At 40.2% G+C, this 17484-nt stretch overlaps 1 pseudogene; it reads left to right on the forward strand.

The window, feature by feature from the left end:
* Positions 1 to 1000: 1000 nt before the first annotated feature.
* On the forward strand, positions 1001 to 11520 carry LOC131255017 (putative wall-associated receptor kinase-like 16; annotated as a pseudogene).
* The last annotated feature ends 5964 nt before the right edge of the window (positions 11521 to 17484 follow it).

Raw genomic sequence — 17484 nt, forward strand, 5'->3', positions numbered from 1 at the left:
ATATTAGCCTGATTCAACTTCTATGGCCTCGTGAATATTTCAACTGTGAACATCTAATCCTCACGTTTTCGGTCCACTTGAGTATTGGATCTGGCTAAATTCTAACCCCATACCCTAAAATGATCTCAAAAGACAGATGGACGGGATGGATTTCTCACAAACATCATGGTGGGCCATACCTAGGTTTCCAGTGCCGGTGACAGCCGTGTGGGGACTTTTGGCGCAAAAATCTCATTTTCACGTTGACTTTGGACTTTGATAGTAATTCATGCTAGACCTTTGGACAACTGAATCACCCCAATTTCAACGGCAAACCAAGATCTTTGGCATCGTGGGGTCCACCGATGAGTGTTACATATAGGCTTTTAAGGCTCAGCCCATTCTCTCGTAATTTTTAGTCTTTGAACGATCATGTCACATTCTCACGTATATGGGTAGAGGTGGGCAACTTAGGCCCAATCCAGTGGATCCGCCCGACCAGACCCGACTCGGTACCGTTCCGAACAGAACCGACGGTCTGATTGGGCCTGATCGATTCTGATCGTCCAGATCCGAAAGTATTTCGAATCAGAATCGGATAGCACTATATCCGAACAGATCCGATCCGAATACCCGGACCGAATGGGTCCCAACAGACCTGAACAGACCCAACCCGGTTTTGACGTCGAGTACTATAAATACCCTTTTTTCACCCGAGCATTTTACCCTAGCTTGTTTTTTCCCCAAACCTCTCTCGTTTTTACCTTAGCTCAATTTTTCCCCGAATTTCTCCCGCCCGAACGAGAACGTGCTCGACGCTCGTCGCTCGATTGGAACCACTCCAGGCCACCACTCTAGCCCGACGCTCGTCGCTTGATCGGCTCTTCCTCTCCTCTTCTTCTTCCTCTCCTCTTCGCTGCTACCAGCCTGACGTCTAGCCATCTCGTCTGGCATTTTTCCAGCCCTTTCATGGTTCGAACCTTTTGAAGGAGGAGTCGTGACTTCTAACTACAGAAATAGCATGACTAAAGCTCCTCAGAAGACTGACAGCAAGCCTCCTGTAAATTCCAACACCAAGCCTCTGACAAAACCCAAGCCTTCGCTGACTTCTGCCGCAGCCGATCTCTGCCGTAGTAACCCTGGATCGCTTAGCGGGTCTACTGTTGGAAAGGATGATGTTGGCGGTCAATATTTTTAACTATTTTAGCTTTTGAGATTTATATAGTCATTTTCTTTTATTATTGTTTGAATTTACTGTAGATCCGTCTTTCTTTCGCTTCCGAATTGATTTCCGTAGTTTTGATTTGTCATTTATCTAGATTAGATTTGGTGGAATTTACATAGATTTGTTGAACAATGTGAAATGCTTGCTTGGATTGCTATTAGGATGGGAACTATGGTTTGTAAGTTTTTACAACATAGGTACTTAAATGGGGGTGACTCATCCACTGCGCAGGCGGCATTCACGTATATTGATCTGCACTGCCCAAATTGGTGGGCTCTGTTATGGATTTCACTCATCCCTAAATTTGCGCTGATTGGATGATCTTACCCATCTGTTACTGAGTGTAGACTTTGGCATGCTGGGCAATTCCTTTTTTAGCTTTCAATTTGGCGATCACCAATGTGATGGTTAGGATTGTCTGATCAGTGTACTTTTGGTCTTGGCCGTGCCCCATCAAGATATGTACATGTTGCTGGTATGATTGACGTGTCGCCACCATTTAAGAAATGGTGGAAATCAGTCTAACCCTTTGGTTTTCCTGACCTTGCACGATCCGATCCGACTCGGTTTTCTGGACCGAGTCGGACTCGGATCAGTTCAGACCAACACATATTCGGGTCTGTCCGAGTCAGCTGACTCAAACTCGGTCCCGGTTCTGTTCGAGTTCGGGTTGGGACGTGTAAAATCCGGACCTGGTCGGGTTGGGCCAAATCCGAGTCAACTTGGTCCGATGCCCAGCTCTATATATGGGACAGATGGATGGTCCAGATTGATGATTGGAATTTTCTGCTATAGTTGATCTTGACCGTGGATAATTGATAGTCAGGTGAAGACCGACGTCATACAGCCCGCGCATCTGATTATGTGAGTGGTAAAAAGTATGAGTTTCAGAAGCATAGATGGGTTCCCTGGTTTCGTGATCCAGACCATTGATCTATTGGAGTAGAAAAAGCTAACCATTTATCAATCAACGGCCTAGAAAGAGACAGTCAGAAAAGATACAAAAATGGCTCACAAACAACTGACAATAGGCTTAAGAACCAAGAGTCATGTTACTCTAATGTGGATTTGGTGCATGGTCCACACATAGTAGAGACTATCAAATCAACAGTTTTGATCATCAGTCCATGAGCCCACATATACCGAAAGACGATCCTAAACAATAAAAAATTGAACTTGAAAGTGAACCATTGATCATTCTACGATTTTATCCGTCAGTAGATCCAATGTCCAGGATCATCTGTATCAACTCATGCTTTTCCCATATCATATTCGCACTAGGCCCTACCTCTTAAACGGTTTAGATTACTAATCCTGTGGACTAGGTTTATAATTTTGTGGCCATTGTGGTGGGCCAGCTCAATCTACAGGCCTACAGGTCCAGCCCAAATGGGACAGGGATTGCGTCCTATCCCTGTCGGTTTTGGCTCATACCTTAAAATGATCTGAGAAAAACGATGATGGTGTGGATAAAACACTTACATCATGGTGGGCCCACACAGCCCTATCCGGACGGATTACCGTCCGGGCGGGGGTAGGACGCAATCCGCGTCCGCGCAAATGACACTCCTTTGGAGCCTTCCCATATGAACTCTCTTTAAAAACAGAGTATTCATCCATACATGCTACAACCGTTCAACCAACCCTTATATATATATATAGAGAGAGAGAGAGAGAGAGAGAGAGAGAGAGGGAGGAACAGAGTATTTATCCATACAACCGTTCAACCAACCTTAAAATGATATGTAAAAATGTATGAACAGCATGGATGAAACACATACATCATGGTGGGGCCCACAGAGCACTGACCACTAGCCACCGGGCTGATGGCAGGGGGAGTAGCCAATCCGGGCGGCAGCAGCCATACATCAAGCAATCCAAGCCACTGACTTGATGGGCTTCAAAGAAATCAAGAAAGGTTAATTAAAACTACTCAAATTGAACTGAATCATGTTTTGATGTAATTATGGAAAACATTGTAGCTAATTCACATCCCAAAATTAGATTTGTTGACTAATCTTAACCATTGTTTGGTGGAAACTTGTTTGTTGAAATAGGACCATTGGATGTTTTCATTTTAACCGTCCAATAAATGTCCACGATCTCATGGTCCGATAATCAAACAAGGTGCTGTTTTTGCATCCTGATGCATCTAAACTAACCCAGGACTCAATAGTCTGAAAAGTTTAATTTGAATTACTTTTATACAACGTGTGGAAGTGCCTGTGTATCATCTATCACACTCTGCCAGAGTAACAAGTCAGAGTCTCTCTCTCGGGCCTCTTCTGTATTAACCTACCATACGGCCTGGTCAGTGGCCGCAAAAAAGAGAATGGGTCTGTCACAGTATCATGGACGGGCACATCCGCGTAGACACGGTCACGTTTGCAATGTTCCCAACCGTCCAAGTTGCGGGCCTCATCAATGTTGGGCCATTGCCTAAAAGATACTCCTGCTAGGGTTCATCACATGTGTGGCTAAAAGAAAACCATGCAAAGATCCACCATTAAAAGGCCAAAGTCCATTAGTTAGATGGTTAGGATCATCTGGGCTTTTGCCTGTCCCCCAACCACGGTGGGCTCCTCAGTCTAGCTGGGCCTAGTGTGATATGCTCGCACACCACTTAAACGGTTAGACAATAGACGTGCGTCTCCATTATCAACATGATACACTATGACAATTTTCAAAATCTTTGTACGGTTATTATTAATCGAGGCCGTTCACATGATCAATCCTACCCTGGAGGTCTGGATGGCTGGGATCCAAGTCTGAGCATGAGCACTGATTGAAGGCTACTGCTCAGATGGTCAGGATCATTAAATTTATTTGGTTTGTACAGTCGGCCATCCATGGTATTCCCACCAGATAAACAGTCCAAACTCATCAACTGTACGTCCACGTGTACGGTGATCACGGGCAATCAGCCAGATAGTCCATTCAGATGGTCAATAAGATCTAAGTTTTATGCTCTCAGGACGAGAATATTTCCTGAGTGACCAGTCCGTGCAGATGGGGCTCATGTTTGCGTCATCCAAACCATCGTACCATTGATCTGATGGGACCCATCTTGGATAGAGCTCAGTACCAATATCTCCCGGCTGGGAGATTACAACCGTTCAATGGAGCGCGGCTTCGGTGGATCCCTGACTGTGAGACCCATCGTGCTGCATGTGCCTTACATCCATTCCGTCCATCCATTTTGACAGCCCATTTTAGGGTAAGATAAAAAAAAATGACGCAGATCCAAATCTCAGCCGGACCACACCACAGGAAACCTTCATAATTGACTGACAATTAAAAACTTCCTGTGAGCCACTGAAGTTTCGGATCAAGCTGATATTTGTGTGGTCCCTTCATTAAACGTTCCAATGGCCCCTAAAAAGCTTTTAATGATGGGTATTCAATCACCACTGTGTTCTGTGGTGTGCTCCACCTAAGATTTAGATATGCTTCAATTTTGGGATCACGTCCTAAAAGGAGGTGTCAAAACAGATGGACAACATGGGTGTAAGGCACATGCATGATAGTGGGCTCCACAATCATGGATCCACCGAAGCCACGTCTCCTTCAATGAGGGCGTAAAATTAGGGCGCGGATTAGATAGTGACAAGGTCAGTAGCCAAATCGCTACTGAAGTGACGTCACCAAGCTGTGTGGACCCACCATGATGCATGTGTTGTATCCATACCGTCCATCCATTTCTATAGATCGTTTTATGGCATAAGAAAAAGAATGATATGGATCTAAAGTTCAAGTGGACCCACCACAGAAAACCGTGGGATCAGTCACACCCACCGTTGAAACATTTACAGGGCCCACCATAATGTATTTGTTAGATCCAACCTATTCATAAATTAAAATGGAGATAGATGAAGTGAAAACAAAAATATAAGCTTGATCGGAAACTTCTGTGGCCCCTAAGAAGTTTTGAACGGTGGATGTCACTGTCCCCACCATTTTCTATGGTGGGGTCCACTTGAACTTTAGATCTATCTCATTATTTTTATCATGCCATAAAAAGATCTCTACAAATGGATGGACGGTATGGATATAACACATGCATCATGGTGGGGCCCACATAGCTTGGTGACGTCACTTCCGTAGCGATTTGGATACTGAACTTGTCAGTATCTAATCCGCGCCCGTATAATTACTTGGTTAGGAAATATATGCCAAATATGGCCCATTGGATTCATAAAATAGGGAAGGAAATAAAAATATCATGCCCGTTGCTTCAGATGCAAAGTGTGCACCATCATATCTCTAAGATGTGGATGATTTTCATTAGTGCATGTTTAGCATTTATTAAACATTCCAAGACATATTGGAACCTATCCTTTTTATCAAGAGTGCTTTTGCTAACTTAGTTAAGTGCTTGATTTTTATTAAAAAAGGAAAACTAAATACTAATTTGTTTTAGTCAATGTGTCAAGTGGTTCATGAAAATCAGGGCCGTTACAGAAAAACTATTTCTCATTAAATTAATTTTTCTTTACTTCTAAAGTCTTTTTTTTTGGTAAAAACTTGTGAGATACATAATTATTTATTTTTTTATTAATATTCTTGCCTCTACCCTTAAAAAATGTATTTTCCCACAATGAAAGAAAAATAAAATTTTACTAGTTAAATCCAAATATGACATCATCCACTTTCAATAATCTCACATGACCCTGATATGATTTGGATTATGCCATTACAATGTCACATGCATCAATGTGCCATTTGGTCCTATTAACCCCTACATTTGACGGTCATTATAATGGCACGTGGCTAGACATTGCCATTATTACTTGTGATTTTAACAGTGCCAATAAAATATCATATGCACCAAAGAACCTTGGTCCTTACAAGCATTTGACGGTCTTTGAAATAGCACAAAGATGGACATTGCCATTACAAGTTATGGGATTTGGACAATGCCATTGCAACGTTATAGACATTGATTACCTATAAAAGCCTTTTGCAAGAACTTCTGTTGGGGCTCATATGATGTTTGTCATAAATCCATCATGTCTATTTGTTTTGCGGAATCATGTCAGGACATGGGCCCAAAATAGACCCAAAACTTAAGTGGACCATAGGATTGGAAAAAGTGGGTAGGGAAATGTCTACTCTTGAAACCTTTCTTGGGTCCATCATAATATTTATATGCCATCCATATTGTTCATAAGGTCATTTCTATTGGGATGAACTAAAAACACAAAAATATTTTCAATAGTGGACATTCAATCCTCACTTTTTCCTATTTTGCAGCCCACTTGAGTTTTGGATTTGCCTCCTTTTTTTTGGGGCCATGTCTTAATATGATTTAACAAAATGAATGGATTGGGTGGATTTTTCATAAAAATCACTGTGGCCCCACTTAGCTTTTGTTACAGAAAGTTCCTGTGAAAGGCTTTCAGAGGCAACTGATGTCCCAACGCCACATGCACCAACATACCATTTGGTCCTTGTAACTCATGGCAAGAAGATGGTTATTGTTATTACAAGTTATGTGATTTTGACAATGCCATTATAATGTTACATGTGACAATGTGCCATTTGGTCCCGGTAACACCTCCATTTTGCAATCCTTGTAAGGACACAAAGATGGACATTACCATTACAAGTTACATTACTTGGTCAATGCCATTACGATGTCATATGCACCAATGTAGATGGCCCCTGTAACACTCGCATTTGGTAATTCTTATAATGGCGTGAAGATGGACATTGCTATTATAAGTAATATGATTTGGACAAGGCTATTATAACATCTAACACCAACGTACCATTTGGTTCCTATAACTCGAGCATTTGGTAGTCCTTTTATAATGGCAAGAAACTGGGCATTGTCATAACAAATAACATGATTTGTACAATGCCATTACAATGTCACATGCACTAATGTGCCACTAGGTCCTTATAACCCCCACATATGGCAATCATTGCAATAGCTCGAAGATGGATAATGCCAATGTCATTGCAGCATTGCATGCTAATGTGCCATTTAGTCCCCATTTTATGCATTTGACAAAACTTATAATGGTAGGAAGATAGATATTTCCATTACAAGTTATGTGATTTAGACAATATCCTTATAATGTCATCTACATGCATCAAATGTGAGCCCCATATATAAATGGCAACATCGTCATCTAATATAGGAAAATATTTGCTTTTCAATATAGGCCCCACATTAAATACATATGCATGGTGCCTTTTCAGTGGCAAGGATTACAAGGGGCCCCTTTAATAGGTTTGGTAGACAATTCGAGTCCCTTGCACCAACATGCCATTGTAACACATATACCCTTGTCCATCTGTCCATCCTCTCTCTCTCTCTCTCTCTCTCTCTCTCTCTCTCTCTCTCTCTCTCTCTCTCTCTCTCTCTCTCTCTCTCTCTCTCTATATATATATATATATATAGGAAATGATACTATGAGGTCCACCTCATGGGGAACTTCCCATCAGGTTGAGCTATGTGGGCCCCACCGTGATGTGTGTCGAACATCAAAACCGTGCATTTGCATTTGATGGGTCCCCTTCAGTTCATGAGATATCCCAAAAATCAGAATTATTCGGAACTTAGGTGGGTCATATCATCTATAACCATTTGAAGACATGCTTAAAACATATAAAAGCACTTGGTGTGGCCCACTTGAGTTTTGGATGCGGCTGAAACTTGGTCTGACCCCTCATGCAAGTGGGACAAACAATGGATGAGCTGATTTGTGAACCACATCTCGGTGGGCCCAATAAATGATTTTGAATGTTTTAATGGGAGAGTAACCCTTGTCAACTATTGTATGTGGTGTGGCCCACTCAAGTCTTAGATTGACTTGATTTTTAAGCACATGGCCCACTATGGAATGGTGCATCTAGTTGGGGTTGATGTTCAACCCACATCACAATGGGAGCCACACAGCTCGACCTCTTGGGAAGATATATATATATATGCCTTGGGTACCAATGTGCCAACTAAGATATATATATATATATGCCTTGGGTACCAATGTGCCAACTACCCTTTAGCTTTCAATGTCCATACGTCAAATATGCCAACATGTCTCCCTTGATATATGTGCTAAGTATACAATTTCAAACACCTTACATGTGTCACATGTGGTACAACTCAACTTCAAGTGCCCCACATATATTGTGCATGCCATGTATTAAGTTGTTCAGTTTTTAGTGTCATATACATGCTAAATGCTGTAATATGACATATTGCTACAACTATAGGGATTTGTATTTTTTTTTTTCCTTTCCATGCATTAAAAAGCTTCCTCCCCTTTTAGTGTTGTTATATGAAGCCTCCTTGAATTAAACGTTCCAAATCATTACCCCTACCATAGATGGATCCTAACCTGCAAATCCACTAAACATACAAACCGTAACTGGCTGATCGAGGACCTACAATGGACGGTTGAAACAGAAAATAAGTACCGGTCCAAATTGAATACAAAGATATCCGCAAATCTGACAGTCAGTCCGACTATTTTTTCTGTCTGAATTGAGATGTATACATGAATCCCATACCTACAATGTTAGGTCTGATGCTTATATCTAATTAATATCTATGCATAGTTAGTGGTTATAATTGAGTGGGTCATTATGACATGGACAGATATCGATGAATGTGCAGACCCCACGAAGAATCCTTGCATATCAGAGTTAGTCTGCAAAAACTCTGCGGGGAGTTATTGTTGTGAATGCCCATTAGGCCTAACAGGCGACGGTAGAAAGGATGGCATTGGCTGCATTTCTCCTTCCATGGTTTCATCCGGTGCAGATTTTCCAGTAATCAAGGTTACACTAGGTAAGCATTTCGCAAGCCCTTTGAATTTCAATCATCCAGACCGTTGATTTGATGGATGATGCAGAAGATGAATCACGCCCCAAAAATTTCCCAAATTGGAGGATCCTATACATCCAAACTTTGTCTTCTTGGATCAACGGTCTTGATCACCAGATCTTGCACCTCATTTATACAAACTAAGAACTGCGGCTGAGGATCATATGTAATCAACATCGTTTACTATATCATAGTTATTCCACCGTTCAATGATAAGCTTTGTCTGGCGATTGTGGCAAACGGGCCACATGGTAGAACAATAAAGTGATCTGGACCGTTCTTGAAATGGGCCCTATTGTGGATGGATCAGAGTCACACATGATGAAGTAGACATTTTTTTATTGTTCGATCATTGAATTTTGAGCCGCGTTAGGTCCATTCACCACTCGGTGCAATCACTGATTCTAGGTTGGCTTTGGCCTGGATTTAAAGCTGTAGGTCCGACCCTATTCAGAATGCTGATTTTGCGTAGCCTGCCAATGGTTTAAAAACTCTGCAGCTCGGACGGACTAGTTTAGTCCTGAGTCGAGTTTCAACTCAGCTGAATTTGGCCTACTTATTGACTCAGACTCACTGAGTTTGGATTTTTCATGACGATGAGTTTGATAAACATTTTGGATTTTGGAACACATGCATAAACATATGAATGCATTTGTGGGAGACTGACAACATACATCTCTAGCCTCATTGAAAAAAACAAAAAAAAAAAAAAAAGCAACGTCACAAATGCCAGTATCTACTATAGTTTTAAAACTCAGTTGACTCAATTCAAAACTCGGTCGAGTCAAAACTGTTATTTCTTTAGGTTTTTATTTAATTTATCTTTTTCCAACAACTTAAAATTTTACCTAAACTAAATATTTTAAATTAGTTATTAAAATACCGAATCGAGTCAAACGAAAACCCACCCTATCAAGTCTTCGAGTTCACTCGACCTAGCTAGGAATCTAGTTTTCGAGTTTTTGGACTATGGTCTCTGCTTATTTAATGAGAAATAAAAAATGGACTGTATCCAGAGACATCCTAATGCTTGGGCCCACCAACACTCATCTCATTCACAAAAAACAGTTGGGTCTTTCTGATGATTGAACCTAATTATCATGTACTGTAGATCATTGATCAGAACCCAAATTGATGCTGGTGGAGTAACTTGTGCAGGTTGTGGATCAGGACTCTTACTTCTGCTTCTTGGAACTTGTTGTACTGGGGACTCTGGAAGCGAAAGATCATCAAACTCAGAGAGAAATTCTTTCAACAAAATGGAGGTTACCTACTACAACAGCAGCTCTCTTCACGTGAAGGCACGGTCGAGGCAGCTAAGATTTTCACTGCAGAAGAGCTCAAAAGAGCGATGAACAACTACAATGAAAATTGAATCCTTGGAAATGGTGGCTACAGCACCGTCTACAAAGGAATTTTGGCTGACAATAGGATCGTCGCCATTAAAAAGTCTAAGCTAGTAGATGATAGCCAGATTGAGCAGTTCATAAATGAGGTTGTTATTCTTTCGCAAATCAACCATAAGAATGTTGTGAAGCTCTTGGGGTGTTGTTTGAAGACTGAGGTCCCAATGCTGGTCTATGAATTCATCACCAATGGGACCCTCTTCGATCATATCCACAGCGAAGCGGGCCCCACATCCTTCTTCTCATGGGATAACCGGTTAAGGATCGCCGCGGAAATGGCTGGGGCACTTGCCTATCTCCACTCCGCGGCATCTGTGCCAATCATCCATCAAGACATTAAGTCCGCAAACATACTTTTGGATGATAATTACAATGCTAAAGTGGCTGATTTTGGAGCTTCAAGGTTGGTTCCTTTGGATCATACTCAACTGACTACATTGGTATAAGGGACCTTAGGGTACTTGGACCCGGAATGCTTCCATACGAGTCAGCTATCTGAGAAGAGCGATGTTTATAGCTTTGGAGTGGTTCTGGTGGTGCTCTTAACTGGGAAAATGCCATTATGTTTGGAGAGATCCGAAAGGGAGAGGAACCTAGCAATGTATTTTGTTTCCTACATGAAAGAGAATAGGCTAGTCTGAGGTTTTAGAGGATCGAGTAGTGAGTGAAGGAAGGATCGAACAGGTAGAGGCAGTTGCCCAACTTGCCAAAAGATGCTTGAAACTAAGGGGGGAAGATAGGCCCTTGATGAAAGAAGTGGTCATGGAGCTCGAAGGGTTGAGATTGCTCGAGAATCATCCGTGGGTTCAAGACAAGCATGAAGAGGGCGAGCGCCTGCTAGGTGAAGTGCTGGGCTTTGACACGGGCGATTCTAATGCATTCGACAGTTTAAGAAACCACATGATGATGCCATTAGATACAAGATGATGATGATTTAGCAAAACAGATACGCTATCAAGAAGTGGATTTTGTAAGAAAATCAATCAGATAAGATTCTTATGTATGGTTTATATATGTGAACTCTTTAAATTTAGCTAATCTCATAGAAGGTTAGTTTTGTATATGAAGACATTAACAGCATCTCCTACAAACAATTGTTATATATGATCTTTTGTCATTGATCTTTATCATGTGGTTATGATTTAAGATCTTCCTATCCACAAAATTGGGAAATGTTTTTCATGGGAGAATATGTCACAAAGGGAAAAAGAAGAAAGGAGAGCTTACGTCGTCAGAAGTTCCTTGCATTGAACTCTCTTTTCTTTGTAAACACCACAGCCAAACTTCTAAGCTCTGTTCCAAATCAGTGATTGGATTGAGAGAATACTTGGAAATGAATTTGATATCTATGGCAATTAAGTTTGCTGCTGTTTTTGTAAAAGTGGAATTCGATTCACGTTTCCAAGATTTTGCTTAAAAATATGGATATTGATTTAGATGAAAAAAGATAAACATAAAATGTTGATTTCTGAGGTTGTGATAGGCAGCTCTCGCCTTTTGATCGTTCTCCTCTTAATACTTGAGGAAAACTGCACTCCAAACCAAACAATGTAATTATAGTTAAGTGCAATTCTGGAGAGAGAAGCAGCATTCACAGAAGATCTCCAAGGTTCCATTATGACCAAAAAAAAAAAACGATGTATCGCAGGTCATATGATCCCATGTTTATAAAACAAAGAGTCGAAAGTTCAAAAAGAGATACATAATGGAGATTACGGAGCACATTAACCAAGACCGAAATTACAGGACCAAATCAGAAGATTGGGATATTATCGGCCCACAATAGTCAAGGATGTTATAGAGTTCGCAAAACAATAGAATGATTCTCAGTTTCATAATGATTTTATACATCAAGCACCAGACCACTTCACCTTATAGTGGTTTCATAGCCATTTGAAGCATGGAGATTAGGTATCGTTGGCTCTATCAATCCTCAACCAGTTAATGGACACTGTTTCATCCCAATTGTAACAGATTGCTTCTCAGTTCGTAGAAGCAGTTGAAATTGCGGTTTAGATCACTGTAGTAGAAGTATGGAATAGTCCAGGAGTCCTAGAGGGGGGGCGAATAAGACTTTTCAATTATTTTTCCACTTTAAAAATCTTAATTGCCTAACAAAAGCTACTTAGCATTTTAAACTAAGAAAGACAACATAACTCTAAAGCTTTCCAAGCCAATAGAGGATCCAATCACATGGGCTATTTGAAGTAAACAAGTTAAGTGACTAGCCTATAGCATAGTGAAAATGTTCGTATGAAATATTATACCTATCCATTCTTGGCATTTATCTAATCATGCATATATACTTAAGCATTCAAACATATAAGTATAATAAAACAGATGCGCAAATATCGATTCCAAATACAGGCATTTATAGTGGTTTCGCTACGTGCCTACTCTACTCCCGACAACCGCACTCTCTCCAAGAGTGTGGCGGATTTCACTATGAATGGTGTTAAAACAGGTTCACCATTAACCTTTACAGCCCTACACAAAGGACTCACAATTTATGTTTTCCACTCGAGTAAAAGTTCTACACTAAGAATCTACGTTTAGGCCTCACGGCTAAGGTCCCACACTAGGCACCGCTGTTTAGGCCCACCAACCAATGTCCCACACAAGGCACCGCTGTTTAGGCCCACCGACTAAGGTCCCACACAAGGCACCTATGTTTAGGCACACAGGCCAAGGTCCCACATTATGAACCTAATTGAGTTTGATGATAACAAACCCTTAGCCTCAATCCTGCACGAGGATAAAGACTAACTTGTGGACTCTTAATAATGGCACTTACTTGTTGAATTGAGTAATCTTTTGTAGCTTGTGTTGGGTTGCTTGATCTTCGATCTTCCGTGTTTGAATTAGCTCCCCGATGCTCCCCCGATCACTATGTTGTAGTTTACCTATTGTTTTAGCTTCATGATCAAGAACCTTACATATGATGTTCCTATTAAGGTTACCAACGTAAAGGGAGTGGGTTGAATATCCTATCAAATGTTATGAATGAATTTTCAAAAGGATTCAACCAATCATTACAAAAAAAAAATAAAATGACTAGCTGTATTTAGTATTTTTCCCGACGGCTTTAAATAATAGTAACCCGTCGTTGAAACAAATACGTCAAATTAACCGCAGTAGCAAAAAAAAGTGGAGTATGACACCCACCACAATCTAATATATATATATATATATATAATAATTATTATTATATATATATATATATATATATATATATATATATATATATATATATATATATATATAAGCCATCAATTTAAATTTTTTTCTAAAGTATTATGGCATGAGCCAAAAAAGTAGGTAGGTCGAAGGCCTAAGTGAACCACACCACAAGAAACAGTATATATTGGGTGTCTACCCTTGATACATGGTGTCACACCCAACGCTTTAATTTGTCTCTTTTTGAGGATAGTGCCCGAAAATAAAGTGCACGGATGGGGAGTCGGTAAATAACATACATCATGTTGGGCTCCATGAAGCCTTAACCAGACTGTCTGTCTCTGGCTCCGCCCAACATAACGAAAGCGGATTGGTTGGCAACAACCTAACTTTGGGTTGACGTTACTAAGTTCTATGGGTCCCATCACGAAGCATGAGTTATATCCAAACCGTCCGTCCACTTGGTGAGTTACTCGTAAGAAAAAGAATGATATGGATCTAAAGTTTAAGTGGACCCACCATAGAAAACCGTGGGATCAGTCACACCCATCATTGAAACATTTAAAGGGCCCACCATGATGTATTTGTTAGATCCAACCTATTCATAAATTAACATGGAGATAGATGATGTGAAAACAAAAATATAAGCTTGATCGGAAACTTCTGTGGCCCCTAAGAAGTTTTGAACGGTGGATGTCACTGTCCCCACCGTTTTCTATGGTAGGGTCCACTTGAACTTTAGATCTATCTCATTATTTTTATCATGCCATAAAACGATCTCTACAAATGGATGGACGGTATGGATATAACACATGCATCATGGTGGGGTCCACAGAGCTTGGTGACGTCACTTCCGTAGGGATTTGGATTCTGAACTTGTCAGTATCTAATCCGCGCCCATAAAATTACATGGTTAGGAAATATATGCCAAATATGGCCCATTGGATTCATAAAATAGGGAAGGAAATAAATATATCATGCCCGTTGCTTCAGATGCAAAATGTGCACCATCATATCTCTAAGATGTGGATGATTTTCATACGTGCATGTTTAGCATTTATTAAACATTCCAAGACATATTGGAACCTATCCTTTTTATCAAGAGTGCTTTTGCTAACTTAGTTAAGTTTTTGATTTTTATTAAAAAAGGAAAACTAAATATTAATTTGTTTTAGTCAATGTGCCGAGTGGTTCACAAAAATTAAGGCTGTTACAGAAAAACTATTTCTCATTAAATTAATTTTTCTTTACTTCTAAAGTCTTTTTTTTGGGTAAAAACTTGTGAGATACATAATTATTTATTTATTTATTAATATTCTTGCCTCTACCCTTAAAAAATGTATTTTCCCACAATGGAAGAAAAATAAAAATTTACTAGTTAAATCCAAATATGACATCATCCACTTTCAATAATCTCACATGACCCCAATATGATTTGGATAATGCCATTACAATGTCACATGCATCAATGTGCCATTTGGTCCTATTAACCCCTACATTTGACAGTCATTATAATGGCACATGGCTAGACATTGCCATTATTACTTGTGATTTTAACAGTGCCAATAAAATATCATATGCATCAAAGAACCTTGGTCCTTACAAGCATTTGACAGTCTTTGAAATAGCACAAAGATGGACATTGCCATTACAAGTTATGGGATTTGGACAATGCCATTGAAACGTTATAGACATTGATTGCCTATAAAAGCCTTTTGCAAGAACTTCTGCCGGGGCTCATATGGTGTTTGTCATAAATCCATCATGTCTATTTGTTTTGCGGAATCATGTCAGGACATGGGCCCAAAATAGACCCAAAACTTAAGTGGACCATAGGATTGGAAAAAGTGGCCAGGGAAATGTCTACTCTTGAAACCTTTCTTGGGTCCATCATAATATTTATATGCCATCCATATTGTTCATAAGGTCATTTCTATTGGGATGAACTAAAAACACAAAAATATTTTCAATAGTGGACATTCAATCCTCACTTTTTCCTATTTTGCAGCCCACTTGAGTTTTGGATCTGCCTCCTTTTTTGGGGCCATGTCTTAATATGATTTAACAAAATGAATGGATTGGGTGGATTTTTCATAAAAATCACTGTAGCCCCACTTAGCTTTTGTTACAGAAAGTTTCTGGGAAAGGCTTTCAGAGGCAACTGATGTCCCAACGCCGCATGCACCAACACACCATTTGGTCCTTGTAACTCATGGCACGAAGATGGTTATTTTTATTACAAGTTATGTGATTTGGACAATGCCATTATAATGTTACATGTGACAATGTGCCATTTGGTCCCGGTAACACCTCCATTTTGCAATCCTTGTAAGGACACGAAGATGGACATTACCATTACAAGTTACATCACTTGGACAATGCCATTACGATGTCATATGCACCAATGTAGATGGCCCCTGTAACACTCGCATTTGGTAATTCTTATAATGGCCGGAAGATGGACATTGCTATTATAAGTAATATGATTTGGACAAGGCTATTATAACATCACTAACACCAACGTACCATTCGGTTCCTATAACTCGAGCATTTGGTAGTCCTTTTATAATGGCAAGAAACTGGGCATTGTCATAACAAATAACATGATTTGTCCAATGCCATTACAATGTCACATGCACCAATGTGCGACTAGGTCCTTATAACCCCCACATTTGGCAATCATTGCAATAGCTCGAAGATGGATAATGCCAATGTCATTGCAGCATTGCGTGCCAATGTGCCATTTAGTCCCCCTTTTATGCATTTGACAAAACTTATAATGGTAGGAAGATAGATATTTCCATTAAGTTATGTGATTTAGACAATATCATTATAATGTCATCTACATGCATCAAATGTGAGCCCCATATATAAATGGCAACATCGTCATCTAATATAGGAAAATATTTGCTTTTCAATATGGGCCCCACATTAAATACATATGCATGGTGCCTTTTCAATGGCAAGGATTATAAGGGGCCCCTTTAATAGGGTTGGTAGACAATTTGAGTCCCTTGCACCCACATGCCATTGTAACACATACCCTTGTCCATCTGTCCATCTTCACACACACACACACACACTCTCTCTCTCTCTCTCTCTCTCTCTCTCTCTCTCTCTCTGAGGAAGAGGAAATGGTACCATGAGGTCCACCTCATGGGGAACTTCCCATGAGGTTGAGCTATGTGGGCCCCACCGTGATGTGTGTTGAACATCAAAACCGTGCATTTGATGGGTCCCCTTCAGTTCATAAGATATCCCAAAAATCAGACGTATTCTGAACTCAGGTGGGCCATACCATCTATAACCATTTGAAGACATGCCTAAAACATATAAAAACACTTGGTGTGGCCCACCTGAGTTTTGGATATGGCTGAAACTTGGTCTGGCCCCTCGTCCATCATCCAAGTGGGACATACAATGAATGAGCTGAATTTGTGAACCACATCTCAGTGGGCCCAATAAATGATTTTGAATGTTTTAATGAGAGGGTAACTCCTGTCAACTATTGTATGTGGTGTGGCCCACCCAACTCATGGATTGACTTATTTTTTAAGCACGTGGCCCACTATGGAATGGTGCATCTGGCTAGGATTGATGTTCAACACACATCAAAGTGGGGGCCACGCAGCTTGACCTCATGGGAATATATATATATATATATATATATATATATATATATATATATATATATATATATATATATATATATATATATATATATATATATATATGCCTTGGTTACCAATGTGCCAACTACCCTTTTGCTTTCACTGTCCGTACGTTAAATATGCCAACATGTCTCCCTCGCTACATGTGCTACTATACAACTTGGCCTCACATGTGTCACATGTGGTACA

This window comes from Magnolia sinica, chromosome 9 (genome assembly GCF_029962835.1).
Source record: "Magnolia sinica isolate HGM2019 chromosome 9, MsV1, whole genome shotgun sequence".
Classification (NCBI taxonomy): domain Eukaryota; kingdom Viridiplantae; phylum Streptophyta; class Magnoliopsida; order Magnoliales; family Magnoliaceae; genus Magnolia; species Magnolia sinica.